Here is a 15,580-nt window from a genome sequence, read left to right as displayed (position 1 = left end):
TTAAATCTACCCTCTCTCTCCTGGATCAAATGGATGGTGTAATGCACCGAATCCATCAATGAGATGCATCGAATATCCCCCTAGGTCAAAAGAATAATGCACCCATGCATAGAACCATGTGGTTACATGATAGTCCATAGAGAACCACCCACTCGGATCATATGTGAATACATCATGTCCAAAAGTGAATGCCTGATGGAATATGTCTATGTCAATGCATAGGAATCCATGAGCATCAAAAGAGAATGACTGGAATCCATAGCATGCTCCATCAAATCTAAATCCATGTTCTCACTGCATCCATCACCATGCATAGGTCCATAGGAATGCATGAGCATCAAAAGAGAATGACTGGTAATCCATAGCATGCTCCATCAAATCTGAATCCATGTTCTCACTGCATCCATCACCATGCATAGGTCCATAGGCATGATCCACATCACAAGTGACTACGTGAGCATGGGAATCAACTCATTAGGTATATCATCCTTATCTTTGGGATCCTCTTGTGTAGTTATGACAACAACCAATTCATTGCCAGTAGCCAAATTTGTGTCCTCAACCATTTGTTCATCATTTTCTCTCTCTCCAGGATGCTCAACGACCTCATGACTCTTTAACTGATTTCTTGGCACCAGAGCTAGAGGTTTTTGCAAGTGTCTTTCTCTTTCTGGTATTGACAACCTATAAGAAAAAAAGAGAAAAAAGGAGGTAGTGAGCACATGCAGATTGATCCTTCCATCTGTAGTTCGCCAGCGAACTATACAAGGAGGCATTACAGTAGACAAATTGCCAACCCTTGAGTATTGCAACTTCTTGATCTCATAGGTCATTCTGGCCTTTTGAAGACATTAATATATCATTTCATTTCATTCTCTCTCTCTCTCTCTCTCTCTCTCTCTCTCTCTCTCTTCTAAAATAACGCATACGCTATCAATTCTAATGTTCACTACCTCTCAGAAATTGTCTCCCTAATTGAAAAATGGTTAAGAATTCACAAAGTCTCGTCTTATCCAAATACATTCAGTACAACCTTTGAACCCTTCAAAGAATCAGTGTAATTAGCTAAGTAAGAGCAAATTTAACATAAAGAAGAACACAACAAATAAATCACACAGCAAATCACTGACTAATTTATCTGCAGCAAGAGTTTGGAATAAACACAAAAAATTCCAACAATGTGGTACTGCTCTAAGTAAAGATCCCGGACTTGGAACATATGCAGCCAGTATCGTATGTGCAGCCAGTATTGTATGTAAAGCTCCCGGACTTGGAACTAGTGCAGCGAGTATCTTATATAAGTTGTGGTGCAAGTACTCCAAAGCCATAAGCCACACCCATAATAATTCTCATTCGTGCATTCCAATCTAGTTGCTCAGCATCGCAATCTGCCACCACCACCTAAACATTCAGACCCATGGCAAAACAAGCAGAACTGAACTAGCACCTTAGCAGCACTGAACTAGCACCTATGTGACATAGAAAAGAACATGTCCAAACATTGTATAACTTACGACTCAGGAGGGGACATGTAGCTATCCATTACTGTTAATATATCACTAAAGCTTAAATGTAGAAATCAATGGAGAAACTTCATTTATTGCCATGTATGTACATAAATATATAATGTGCATGTGATTGAACAAAAGGGAATGCTGCGAAGGGTAATTTTTTGTGGGCACAGATGACACACTATGTAGGAGGTCGAACAGTGTCCCATTGGATGTATATTCACAAATCAGCATTCTTGTCAAAGGTTCATCCTTAGAGCAGTATCCAAGTAGCTTCACGATGTGTTTGTGATTGATGCTAGCAAGCCTTGCATTGGTATCACCCCTAATGAAATCAATCATAATGAAATCGGCCCTAATGAAATCACCTCTAATGAAATCACCTCTAATGAAATCGGCCCTCTGTAGGAGCAGCTCGACAGAGACCCCATGAATGCTCTGAGTAAAGCCAGCGAGTATCCCCTGTATAGTTTGCCAGCGAACTATACAAGGGGGCATTGGTATCCTAATGAAATCACCCTTAGTTAAATCAGCCCTCTTCAGGAGCAGCTTGACAGAGACCATTAAGTACATTCAATGAACAGTAGTGTTACCCATTCAGTACACTCAATGTACAGTAGCTTGGGTCACATAACTAACATGCCTATTGGGTAGCCGCTAGACCCTGTATAGTTCGCCAGCAAACTATACAAGGGGCATTGACATCAAGCCATAATCGCAGCAACAATTGAATCAGGGGCATTGACATCGGGCAACAATTGAATCAGGGGCATTGACATCGGGCCATAATCGCTCAAATTGCATGCAACAATGGCCATAACCGCTCAGATTGCAGCAACGAAGGAATTCAATAAATCCAAACATAGCCAGACCCTGTATAGTTTGCCAGCGAACTATACAAGGTGCATTGGCATCGGGCAGTACAAACGAAATTGGCAAGCAGCCTCTTCTGTAGTTCGCCACCAACGAACTATGGAAATCCAATAGAGAGAAGAGAGAGCAAGCGTTACCTGTTTATTTGTTTTCAGAGGCATTGTGAATGGCGATCAGAAAGCTGAGAGAGAGAGAGAGCGAGCTTGAGAAGCCTGTTAAGAAGCCTTGAGAGAGAGCAAGCGTTATCTTGACAATTCACAATTCTTATGAACTCAAGACCTTTTTTTTCTTATTTAATGAAGAGAGAGAGAGAGAGAGAGAGAGAGAGAGAGAGAGAGAGAATGAGCATGAGAAGCCGAGGGGGAGAGAGAGAGAGAGAGAGAGAGAGAGAGAGAGAGAGAGAGTGAGAGAGTCAATATAGAGATTTAAAATAATTAAATTAACGAAATAATAAAAAATAAATAAATAATACTTTAACCATATAATGATTATCTTCATTGAAAGTAACAAAATAAATATTGTAGATTTTGTTTAGTTAATGACTATTTCATGTGATGATGAACTCTCAAAAAATGCGAGTATTCATGTCCATTGCTAAGAATTTTCAATGGCAAGCTGAAATTGGGGTCACTTTAGGGAGAGAGAGAGAGAGAGAGAGAGAGAGAGAGAGAGAGGGGAGGAGAGAGGGGGATAGAAAATCTTTCAAAGCACATCGTTCTTTGTATTTTTTACGATGCAGACTGCATGTTTGAGGGACCAAGCTAGAAGCAAGCAGGTTGAGTTAGCAACTACAAATGGTGTCACTGAGGTTTCCAAGAATTATCTCTCATTGACCTTTGAATTGAAGGAAGATTCTATCATTCTACATCAGATGTTTGGTGTCGAGACTGATGGCCTTTCATTTGAGATGCCAACTATAAAAAGAGGAGATCATAATGTCTTTCAACTGGACATTCAATTTGGGAGAACCTTTGTGGTAAGTGGGGGAAAAATGCTATCTGGAACCTGCATTGCTGAAGTACTTGATAATGCTAAAGGGGAGGTGAAAAAATTACATGTGGAGAGACAGCGCCTGTTTTCAACATTGGTGTCACAGACAAAATTAGTATTGTTGAAATGTTGAGAAATTTACCTTTGAAGAATTCACTCAGTCACATTTGGTTTAATAGGAGAGATCCGACAGGTTGAGGAGCTTCCTACAAGATATGATGGGAATATAATGTTTGAGTTGCCCTTTGCCAGTGCTGATAATAGAATGCTAGGACTAGAAAATAAATTTGATGGCCATACGTGGACAGATGAAATGACAAGCAATATTTCTGCTTTCTTTGGAACAGTCAGGATAAAGAAATGTGGTGGGTACCTAGAGTGCACTAATGTGCTGTGTATTGGATTGAATAGGTCAAGGGAGACAAATAAGCGGCATTGGATTGGTCGTTTGGCAAAAGTTTGTCCTGCTAGTAGAAGTGTGGAATTATATGGTAGTTTGAAGTGCACTTTCTGTTCAGCACCTCCAACATGTCAAGCTGAATGCCCTTGCAAGTTGGTGATGTGCTTCCCCTCTGAAAAGATAGGAAAGAAAGTAACACGAGCCGTTCTGCACATTGGCTCTCATAAGAATCCTGTTGTTTGCAGTAGGAATCACAAGGATGGATGCTCAAGAGGTCAAGAACAAAGTGAAAGAGATGGTACAAAAAGAATTTTTGGGTAGACCAAAAGCCATGCAACATAAATTGGCTAAGGAGATTCTTGTTGAGTCAGCCATCTTTGGAGATAGGGCAGGTGGACAGAAGTTATCTGACAATGATTTGGCTGCTATACTGGAGAAGCTTGCACCTGTTTTGGACAAAAGAAGACTTTCTCGCTAGAGAAAGGAGTCACAGGTAGAGGTGGGACACGCAGCTGGAGAAATAGAGGCTATTATAAAGCTAAAGAATTTCTTGTTGTTTGACTATTTTCAGAGTGTTGTTTTTTTGGGGCAGTTAGAATTCTCCTCATTCAATAGGTGTCATCTCTTCAAAATGTCTACATAGGGCCCAGGGAGTGGGGTTGATTTGGTTAACAAGATGAGACTAGGAGGTGAGCTTCAAAGCTGTTGGATTTGTTTTGACTTTGTAAAAAGAATGAAAGACTGGACAACCATGGCTTGTCATGTTTATAACCCTTTTGTGCAAGAGATGCAAACAATAGCAATTGGAGACTTCAAAGTTGAGGACACTGATGCTCAAATATTATTTTGGGAACTACTAAATCGGGTGATGGAGCGAGAAGGTTACAAGAAGGCTCAGTTTAAGGGATTCATGGCAGATGAAGCACAATCAAATTGGGGAGCCGTGAGGACAGTTTTCAATGGTGGGCTAGACAATGTGATGACAGGTATGAAGCGTTCATGCTCTTTTCATTGGGAGCAGAGCTTGAATCAACATGCAAAGAAATGTGTACCACCGCATAGCTAGGAAGAGTTTAAATTGAGATGTCGGCGTTGGAAGAATTCTCCTTCTGAAGAGGCAGCTGAAATTGAGTTAGATGGGTTGAGAGCATGGTTGAGGAAGGGCCATGCTGACAAGATAAAGATCTCTGTGCTGGAGACATGGATTGTCTGGTGGCATGCTAGAGTTGCCCACTGTGGGGGGAGTACATGATGCATGTAAACTGCCAATTTTCTTTCTTATGTTCATCATTGTATGTGGCCTATTTTATTGAGAGAAAACTCACAAGTGTATTTTTGTTTTAGGCTATTGAAGGTAGAGACACTTACCTTATACCACAAACCAATCTTGCTGAATCAATTTATGGAAGTTGGCTTGCTTTGCATGATGGTGTGAAGTATGTGTCCCTCTATACTGCCTCCTATAATGACCTGATGGCAACTTTGCTCCAGAGCGCAAGGTATGACTCATTCTTGAGAGGTGCTCATAAGGGTACGGGACCTGGGATTGAGAAGATTACGAAAAGGCATGCCTCCGCTAGTCCCATCCCGCCGGTACCAAAAACTGTCATTGATTTGACTAATGAGGCAGCCACCCACTGAGCTACAAGCAACGAAGAGAAGGGATGCGAAAGATAGTGAAGTATGCACAGTGAGAAGAAAACATAGAGTGGGATCTCAGACACCTATACAACCCAATGATTCTCATCGTCGAGAGTATGAGTATGTGACACAAAATGTATGGCATCAATTTCAGAGAGATCAGTTTTCTAATGTGGAAAGTGCATATATCGAAGTCAAGATTCACCAAACAAAATGGGCAATTAGGAGGACAAACCCAGGAAGTGAAGTAAGGTGTCAAGGATACCTTTGTGAAAAGCAAAGTAAGTGTAATGCTTTGATTGATAAAAAAGGTAGAGGTGGCCTGATGGGTGTTCCTGCACCATGCTTTGAGGGACTTATCTCCTTGCCAACTTGTGTGAAGAAGCAATATGTGTGGTTCTGTGGAGATAATGTTGAGCACACATGGGAGATGTCGGACATTGTTACTGAGAAACCACCTAGTCGTCCATGAGAATGGCCTGTTGTGCAGAAGGGACATGTTTAAATAGCATGGAAGTGCAAGCTCTATGGGATGCAGGGTTTGATCTGCAACACATTGGACCATCTTGTGGAAGGCCACAGCACAGGAAGGCACACCACATGAGACTGATTTGGACATACGTTCCACACATTGTGCGGGTAAACCTTTAGTTATTTCAAGGAGGGTCACAAAAGAAATGGACGAAAGAATCAAGAGGGCTATGGATTTGGTTTGCACCATACATCGCAGGCAGGTGGTTGTGGACAAGGAACATGTGGATTTCATAATTTCAACTCCACAAGTAGCCAGGAAAATGGAGCAACATACAAGGTGACTATATCAACTTTTCCAGTCTGCACTTGCGAGGACTTTAAGAAACGAGTAGACCAAGGGAAAAAGTATATGCCTTGCAAACACCTTTACTACATCTACACAAAGGAGTTAGGATTGGATGTTAGCAAACAAAAGTTTGTTCACCAGGCAGCATTGACAAAGAGAGAGCTCCACTACATGTTTCGTATGCTGAATTGATTGATGTGGTATGCTCAGTTGTTCTATTTTGTGGAGCTCATATGATATTTACGAATGATTACAAACTTTTGTACTTGGAAAAAGATTGATCTGCTTTTGGGCTTTGTATCCTATTTTGTTTGTATGTTGAGCTTTATAAAGTGATACCATATTAAACACAATGATGTAATCAAAGTTTGTTCACGTGCTTTATACAATTGCAAAAGAGATAACCAATACTGTTGCCTACACCATTTGGGTTGATCCACACCATTTGGGTTGATCCACACCATTTGCGTTGGTCCACTTTATGTAGAATATGTGTGTCTCATTATTTAAGAAACTGACCTACACCATTTATGTTGATCCACACCATTTGGGTTAATCCACTTTATGTAGAATATGTGTGTCCCACTAGTGGGACTCCCTCTGCCTCCAACGGAGGTGCCGCCGCACAAAGAGCAGGAGATAAGATGGGCCATCGCGATCGGTGCAAGCCCGCCGTAACTCAAGAGGCAGAGTGCGCAACTCAAGGGGTAGGGCTCCACCATGGCACTCTCTCTCTCTCTCTAATGTGGCACTCCCTCAGGAGATGAATGGAAGCGTTGGATGCATTTGCAACCGCGTGGTAGGCAGCAGCCACGTGGTTGCCTACCCCTTCTAAGTTGATATGTATAAGTGGGATTCTCGCCGCCGAAGCCTACGGCAGCAAAAACAAAGAAATTACATACAAAGCCATGAATATATTTCTAAACAAAATTTAGATCCTACGACAGCACCTTGGTTGAATAATAGCCAATTACAAACAGGAAATGTTAGGCCCATTCCTCCAGGGGAAGGGAGAGCCATGGCTCTTGCACAATACCATGTCCACTGGTGCAGGCGAGCTATTGCATATCTTCCACTCCATCTGCTCAGATTGCCTAGGTACCTCGCTACTTCGGAGCAGCTCTTCTCACTCACACACATACACAAAGTACACTTCGAAGTCTTGAGTTGCGGGCTTCCACTGTTGTCCCGTCTCCGACATTAAAAGTCTCGTGTTTTTTTTTCCTCTCTCTCTCTCTCTCTCTCTCCCCCCCCCTAGAATCCAGGACTTGTCTATGATATTTTACATTTTTTGGAGCAATTCCAGAAGACCCCACTTTGGTCTGGAGTTCAAGACTTGCCTATGATCTTCAAATTTTCTTTTGAAGCAATGCTGGGAGACCCACGTTTCCACCGTAGAGAGAGAGAGAGAGAGAGAGAGAGAGAGAGAGAGAGAGAGAGAGAGAGTATTCATTGTTCTGATTTGAGCCTTTTTCTTGCTCTGGCCGAGATGTGGAGGCATTGAGGGCTCTATCATGCCCAGAGATCAAGAGAGAAAGATGTAGCCTCTGCCTTCTTCCCCTTCACTTCCTCTTTCACCTTCCCCTTCAGCTTCCTCTTCTTACTCTTCTTCCTCGTGCCTAAGAAAACACAGAGAGAGGAGAGAGAGAGAGAGAGAGAGAGAGAGAAGCAAGTGTCTGCCTTTTCCTCCTTTTTGTTCTGCGAATCTGCAGAGAGTAAAAAGCCTTTTCTTCCTCTTTGACTGCCTCTTCCTCTTCCAGGACCTGCGAAATCCAGCTATAGAGAGAGAAAATTTCATGGTTGCCAGATGTCCACGAAAAGAGAGAGAGAGAGAGAGAGAGAGAGAGAGAGAGAGGAGGTAAGTGTGAGCTTTGTTGTTAAATAGGTTTTTGTACATATAATTTTCTTCTATAGTTTCTTAACGAAATCATGCTAAGCTGCATGATAAAAAACTACATCTCCGATGAGTATTCTTTCAGATACTTCTCCCTTCGCTCAGATGTTCAGAAGTTTGTGCTCAAAAAATGGGCATCCCCCGCATCAGCTATGCCTAACAGTCTCCCTGTACAATTAGTCGCAACCTAATAGCCTCCTTGTACAATTAGTCGCAGTCGGCTTTTGCTGCCTTTCATTTTCCTGCCTTTTCTTCAGTACGATGTTCTAGTAGACAGTGACATTGTGAAAGCTTCTTATTGATTGTTCCAAAAAACAAAAAAGAAGAAGATCTTGAAAGCTCAAATGTCCTCAAAGAAGCGTCCGGTCTATAGCTTCAAAATGTTGGTTATCATATCAAATATGCAAATTATTAGACTTATAACACTTTCGCATTCCATAACATCAGTAACAAATCTAAGAGGAAAACAATATTCCTCATAGTTCTTGTAAACGTTGAACACCATCAAGTTCATTATGTTATTACTCACTTAAAGCACTTCCAGCCTTTCCATGATTTATCAAAGCCTTTATCGATAATAGAACACCATCAAGTTCATTATGTTATTACTCACTTAAAGCACTTCCATCCTTTCCATGATTTATCAAAGCCTTTATTGATAATAACACATCTTCAAGTGATTTCTTATCCACCAAGACATTCTCCTTGGTGGACCATAATCTATGCTTCCTGAGTTTTTTTTTTTTGTGTGCAGGGGATCTTTGTGCTCATCTACGTGGGTGCTTTTCATGCCGCCAGTAGGTATTGAACTCAACACCTCATGCCAATGGAGACATAGCCTAGCGGTAAGGTATTCATGTCCTATGTATGCCTCTTGAGTTTTATACCGACCATCACAAGTGTTCATAACACACAATCATGTTTATTATAAGCTGCATAAGTCTTAAAGCTTTGAGAATAATATAATGTTCTTTAAGTCTACTTTAGTTGTTCCATGTAAAGAGATCCTTTTGGTATTCCATGAATCACAATCACTCTCCTAGATAAAAAATGTTTGAAAATAGACAAATCAATAATAAGCATTGAAACTGTTGTCATGAATTCTAATTGTTACGAGAATAATCTTATTTTTCTTCTCCAAGTCCTTCATATTAATATTTTATTTTCTCTAAAAACTTCATATATATTATTACATTAATCAAATCAGTTACTAGCTATGATCATTATTGGTATTCTCACATAGCTCTTAGCCCATGGCTAAATAGAGTGCCTCTCTAGAAACCCTCAATGGGAACTATTATTTTTATGTAGCGCATGGTACATAATCCTTAAAAGGAGTTCTAATACTCAATACTCAAGTCTTATCATTCTTTGAATCATTAAAGTGTCCATTATTGGGTTCTAAAAATCCTTTATAAAAAATAAATTATCAGCTATAAAGGTCTTTTTTAGTTTTTTGGATTAGAAAACATGATAACCATCTACACAAAACTCCTTTCCTCCTATAGAGGTATTTTATAGCTTTTTGGAATAGAAAACAAAAGAACCTTCTACACAAAACTCCTATCCTCTTATGGAAAATTACTTGAAGATCTTTGAGCTCACGAGGCCAACAAACCTTTTTGGCTTATAAAAAATCTAAGCCCCAACCATTTGATTCTGAAATTGAAGTAGCCAATGCAAGTGAGTGTATTAAGCCATCAAGCTACATTAATGACACTGCATCCATATACTCCTTATACTATTGCATCTTGATAAGCCATCAAAAAGAGTTGAAGTAAATATATTTGATTAGTTGGAACCGTGCAATTATTGACTCCCAATAAAGAACACCAATATTACTCCCACAACAATGTTAAGTGTAACCTAAAAGTTGATGAGACCATTGATTACCCCAACATTTCAACTATCTTATGGTCATCTTCGGCCATGCTCTAGCAAAGTTTTACCTTATGGCTATGGACTCTAAATGATTGATCCTCGTCTCGATCCACTCTTTCACGATAGCTTCATAACTTAAATATTCACGATAGCTACATAACTTAAACATTCATACATATAATACTAACTTTGACCACCTAAATGTTGTCTAAGTAAAAACCTCAAGCCTTTATAACATGGACATTTACAATATGATAACACTCCTTGTCAACACTTTTATTTTCACATATATGTATAATATTATTTACTTCTAAGAATTCCACACTTATACTCATGAAAGTTGTTAAAATACAGATCAATATATGTAAGTGGAACATATATGTACTTATATGTCTTTACCCTACTTCTAAGAATTTCATACCTATACTCATTCAAGTTCTTAAATTACAAAGAACTAGGTAAGTAGAACATATGCATTCTTATATGTCTATACCCTAGCTATACTTTCTAAAGGAGGCGATGACAACATGATTACACTACCTATAATAGTATGCCATCACTTTTTTTGTCACATACATTGATTTACTTCTAAGGATTGCAAAACTATATTTATGGAATTTGTTAAAATATAAATAAGTAGGTAAGTGGAACATATACATACATAATGGTGTCTAATATGTCTATACCCTAGTTAAGTTACACTTATTAAAGCTCTGATGTCACCTTTGCTAAACATATCACAATAAGTTACACTTATTAAAGCTCTGATGTCACCTTTTGCTAAACATATCACAATACTATGAAGCAAACGGATTGACTCTTATCATTTCAAATCATGGAACTTTAGTTTAGTGTATATTAGTTTGAATAAATCCTATCTTGCAAGGTGACGATGTTGGATCTTCTTGGTGAGAACAATCCTTTCTTGAGCTTACTCTTATTTTTTTCTAGATGAATCATCACAAAATCCTTCATATTCATCAAATTATAAATAATTTCTAGATGGAAACCATCTTTAGCCTTTTCTTAAGTGCAAGGTAAGTTTATCTTCTCTACATGGAATTAGGCAACATGGGAGTTCACTTCCCCCCAGGCCTTTGCACCATGTCAAAGCTAGAACATTAAGTACAACTCAAAACAAATTCTCCCTTCTATTGCTTATGGATTTTAATCAAACCAGAGTGATCTCTTCTATTGATGATAATGTCCCCAACCAGGTGTTGAAGCTTCACACACTAAGCTCATTTGGTGCAGCCGCAAGAAAGCTACTCCTAAACTATACATCCGTTAGATCGGATGTCATTCCTTTCTTGTAAAAGTTCCCTATCTTCATATTCATTGGATTTTTTTGGATCATGCTATTTCTCTAGTGTTTTACCACTCCCAAGAAGAATCCAACATTCACTACAAGAGATAAGGAGCATAGCTACATGAAGTGAAGAGAGAGGGGACTTGGGTAAGTGCACAGTTCTAGCGGGTGTCTATGCACACGAATATAGATATGCATAGCTCTAATGTGGGTGTAGCCACGTGCATAGCCTTGTGCTACATAGGTGTGGTGTGTATATCCATTGCGAGGCTGGAAAAATAACCCCAAAACCTTTGTGTATATGTATAATCCATTGCGAGGATGGAAAATTTACATGCATGGTTTGGATTGAGGAAATTTGTGGACAAACATAAGGTTCTTTTGGATGCCAAAGTTGATTGGAAGCAAGAGGTGGAACAAGTGGAACATGCACAAGGCAAATGGGTAAAAAAAGAGCTCTTGAGCAAAATTTACAGATTCACAAAACCCTAATTCACTAAAATTACATTAGTTCTAAAGTTTAAGTGATTATAGAGGCTCTTTGTAGTCCCTTATACCTTCCCAACAAGCCTTAAACCTCTCCATTATTACATCATTTTGATCCCCAACTTGCCATTTTTGATTGGAGGTGAAAACTTGGGCCCAATCAAAAACAGCGAGATGTTTGGTAAAAATGATATCATAGCATGGATTCACATCACTAAGAGTCTCTTGGCCATTATAAATTGTGGGTAGCCACTGTATCATACACAATATCCACTTCCTTGTCCATCCATATTTGGAATCTAGACAGCTACACTTTGGCCTTGGGGGCTTGTTTATATATGCTTCAGAACACGAGGATGTTGCTTATGTGTTGTGGGATAGATTTGGTGCATTTGGGATGTTTTCACATGATTTGGGTCTTCATGGGACGTGAGATCAAGAAAAAGCATTCTAAAATTTGGATTAAGCATAATCCAAAAATGATTCACTAATCACTCCCTAAGCACGGATCTAAGCCAATGACTCTGATCCTAGGGATCTAAGCCAAGAGATCCGATACCAATGCAAGAGACTAGGGTTGGCCATTCAAAGCATGGATTGACAACATGGGTGTGGATCACCATCCTAAGGAAATAGCCCAAAAAAACCATAAAAGCTTGGGCAAGAGCACAAAGAAGACATGAATGTCTATAGAGTGAATATGATAAAAAAGGTACAATGTCCATGAGTCCCATGCCTAGTATAGCTCAAGTACCCCAAAAGTACACATGTAAATGTCCCTAAGCCCAACTGCCTAGGCCCTATTTGGCATGTATACATGTGCACCCAAACCTACTTCATTACAACAAGGTTTGTTAAGAGATGTGTTATGACATAACTACTAAGTTAATGCAAGCATTGCACTTCAAAATATCAGCTTCATACATGCCATATTTCACCTTCCATGCTACCCTAAGAACACTGCAAATCATTCTTAGACTTATTCCTGCATAGCCACATTATCTTCATATTCCTACATGCTATAAAGATATAAAGTGGATAAACCAAGATAGCTGGTGCCTCTTATAAATTCCTTTGGTGTTCATGGATTTTTAAATATCCAAGACTATTTTCTATTTTAATGAGGCTTACATACTCATATTCAACAATTCCCAATCAGTATGAGAAGTAAGACTTGCGTATAATATGCTCACAAATTAGGAGGGGTAATGTATTTAGTATAATATGCTCACAAATTAGGAGGGATAATGTATTTAGTATTATAAAAATAAACCCTAAAAAAAGAAGAAGAAAGAGCACAAGTATGGAAATAAGACCTTCCAAAATTCAACATGTGTGGCTTTAAATGTCCTCCTAAAGGATTCCACTAGCCTACCACTCAATTCTTCATGATGGGTACACATCTAAAATCATCTCAAACAACACCACACAAGAACAAAGATATAAGGAAAGCATACATAAAGTTTGCAAACTATAATACTGAATATAAATGAGGAGAATATTACAATGATGTTGGAGTGTCGTTTCTAGGGTAGATGGATACAAGTTCATGTCCCTAGCCATTTACACATGTTGCACCTTGTCCAACCACCCATGACATGTATGTATGTGTGTATATATGTATGAATAAATATATGTATATGTTTTCCAATGATGTTGGAGTGTAGTTTCTATGGTAGATGGATACAAGTTCATGTCCCTAGCCATTTACACATATTGCACCTTGTCCAACCACCCATGACATGTATGATGTTGGAGTGTAGTTTCTAGGGTAGATGGCTACAAGTTCATGTCCCTAGCCATTTACACATGTTGCACCTTGTCCAACCACCCATGACATGTATGTATGTGTGTATATATGTATGTATAAATATATGTATATGTTTTAGAAAGAATGGGAGAGTAAACAATATTACTACTTTTGCAACTCTAACTAGAAAAAGTGATAGTTGTTTATCCTATTAAGGCCAATATGGGGTAACAATGGACCACATAATAAAAAGTGATATTTGTTTATCCCATTAAGGCCAATATGTGCTAAAATGGGGCCACATTTTAAGTAAATTTAGTACTAATAATCTAATCAAGTGTCGAGGTGGATAAACATATTATTGTAATAGACCAACCGTATAGAAAGAAACAAAAGCCATCATGTAATAAAGCAAATGACCCACTCAGAGACATTGAGAAGTTAACATGGGTGTAGTCACCAACTCCATCTATAAGGAAGAAGAACACCATAGAGCCTTGGGAAGAATAAGAGCTCCAAGAAAGGCAATAGTCAAAATGATCAAAAGGTTGTACAAAGCCCATGAGCCCTATGTATCATATAGCTCAAGGTTCCCAAAGGTACACATGTAAATGACCCTAAGCCACATCCCCCATGTGCATATATGACACCAAATCTACTTCATTATACAAACCATCCCCTCCTATTCACTCATGGCCTAGATGTATCCGTGATTAAAAACATGTCCATGACACCCACCCAGTTTGAATGGAAAGGATAGGAGGGTGTTGTTGATGATAATGATGCCTGGATTGAATGGAAATTCAAGCCATAAGCAATGCATCATCGTACCAATCCTACCCTCTCCTAGATCAAATGGATGGTGTAATGTACCGAATCCATCGATGAGATGCATCGAATATCCCCCTAGGTCAAAAGGATAATGCACCCATGCATATAACCATGTGGTTACATGGTTATAATGCATCTCATCGTACCAATCCTACCCTCTCCTAGATCAAATGGATGGTGTAATGTACCGAATCCATCGATGAGATGCATCGAATATCCCCCTAGGTCAAAAGGATAATGCACCCATGCATATAACCATGTGGTTACATGATAGTCTATAGAGAACCACCCACTCGGATCATATAATCATGTGGTTACATGATAGTCCATAGAGAACCACCCACTCGGATCATACGTGAATACATCATGTCCAAAAGTGAATGCCTGATAGAATATGTCTATGTCAATGCATAGGAATCCATGAGAATCAAAAGAGAATGACTGGTAATCCATAACATGCTCCATCAAATCTGAATCCATGTTCCAATTGCATCCATCACCATGCATAGGTCTATAGGAATCCATGAGCATCAAAAGAGAATGGCTGGTAATCCATAGCATGCTCCATCAAATCTGAATCCATGTTCTCACTGCATCCATCACCATGCATAGGTCCATAGGCATGATCCACATCACAAGTGACTACGTGAGCATTATCCGTATATGTACCAAGGCATAATCCTTATCATTGTTTGCATAACCCTCGTAGCGGTCACTTCATAGACTCTCCACTCAACTCTCAATAAAGGGTCATAGAGTGGGTTCCCATAGATCCTCCATGAGGTATCCACCAATAGCTTCTTACTATTAAATGCATGAGAAGCCTCATCATCAATGTCATCCACATCGATGATTTCATAAGACGGATCTGAAACTTGATGCAAAACATCAAGTTTTTTGGTAGAGTTGATGTTTTGCATCAACTTTGATGCAAAACATCGCGTTGTGTGGAAAATTAATGTTTTGCATCAACTTTGATGCAAAACATCGAGTTGTGTGGAAAAGTTGATGTTTTGCATCAACTTGATGCACAACATCGAGTTGTGTGGAGAAATTGACGTTTTACATCAACTCGATGCAAAATATCAACTTTTAGCCTAAAAGTTGATGTTTTGTATCAAGTTGATGCAAAATATCAACTTTTCCACACAACTCGATGTTTTGCATTGAGTTGATGCAAAACTTTAAGTTTTA

Source organism: Cibotium barometz, chromosome 42 (assembly GCF_041138505.1).
Source record: "Cibotium barometz isolate CiBa-2024 chromosome 42, ASM4113850v1, whole genome shotgun sequence".
Taxonomy (NCBI): domain Eukaryota; kingdom Viridiplantae; phylum Streptophyta; class Polypodiopsida; order Cyatheales; family Cibotiaceae; genus Cibotium; species Cibotium barometz.
Note: the sequence above shows the minus strand (reverse complement) of the source record.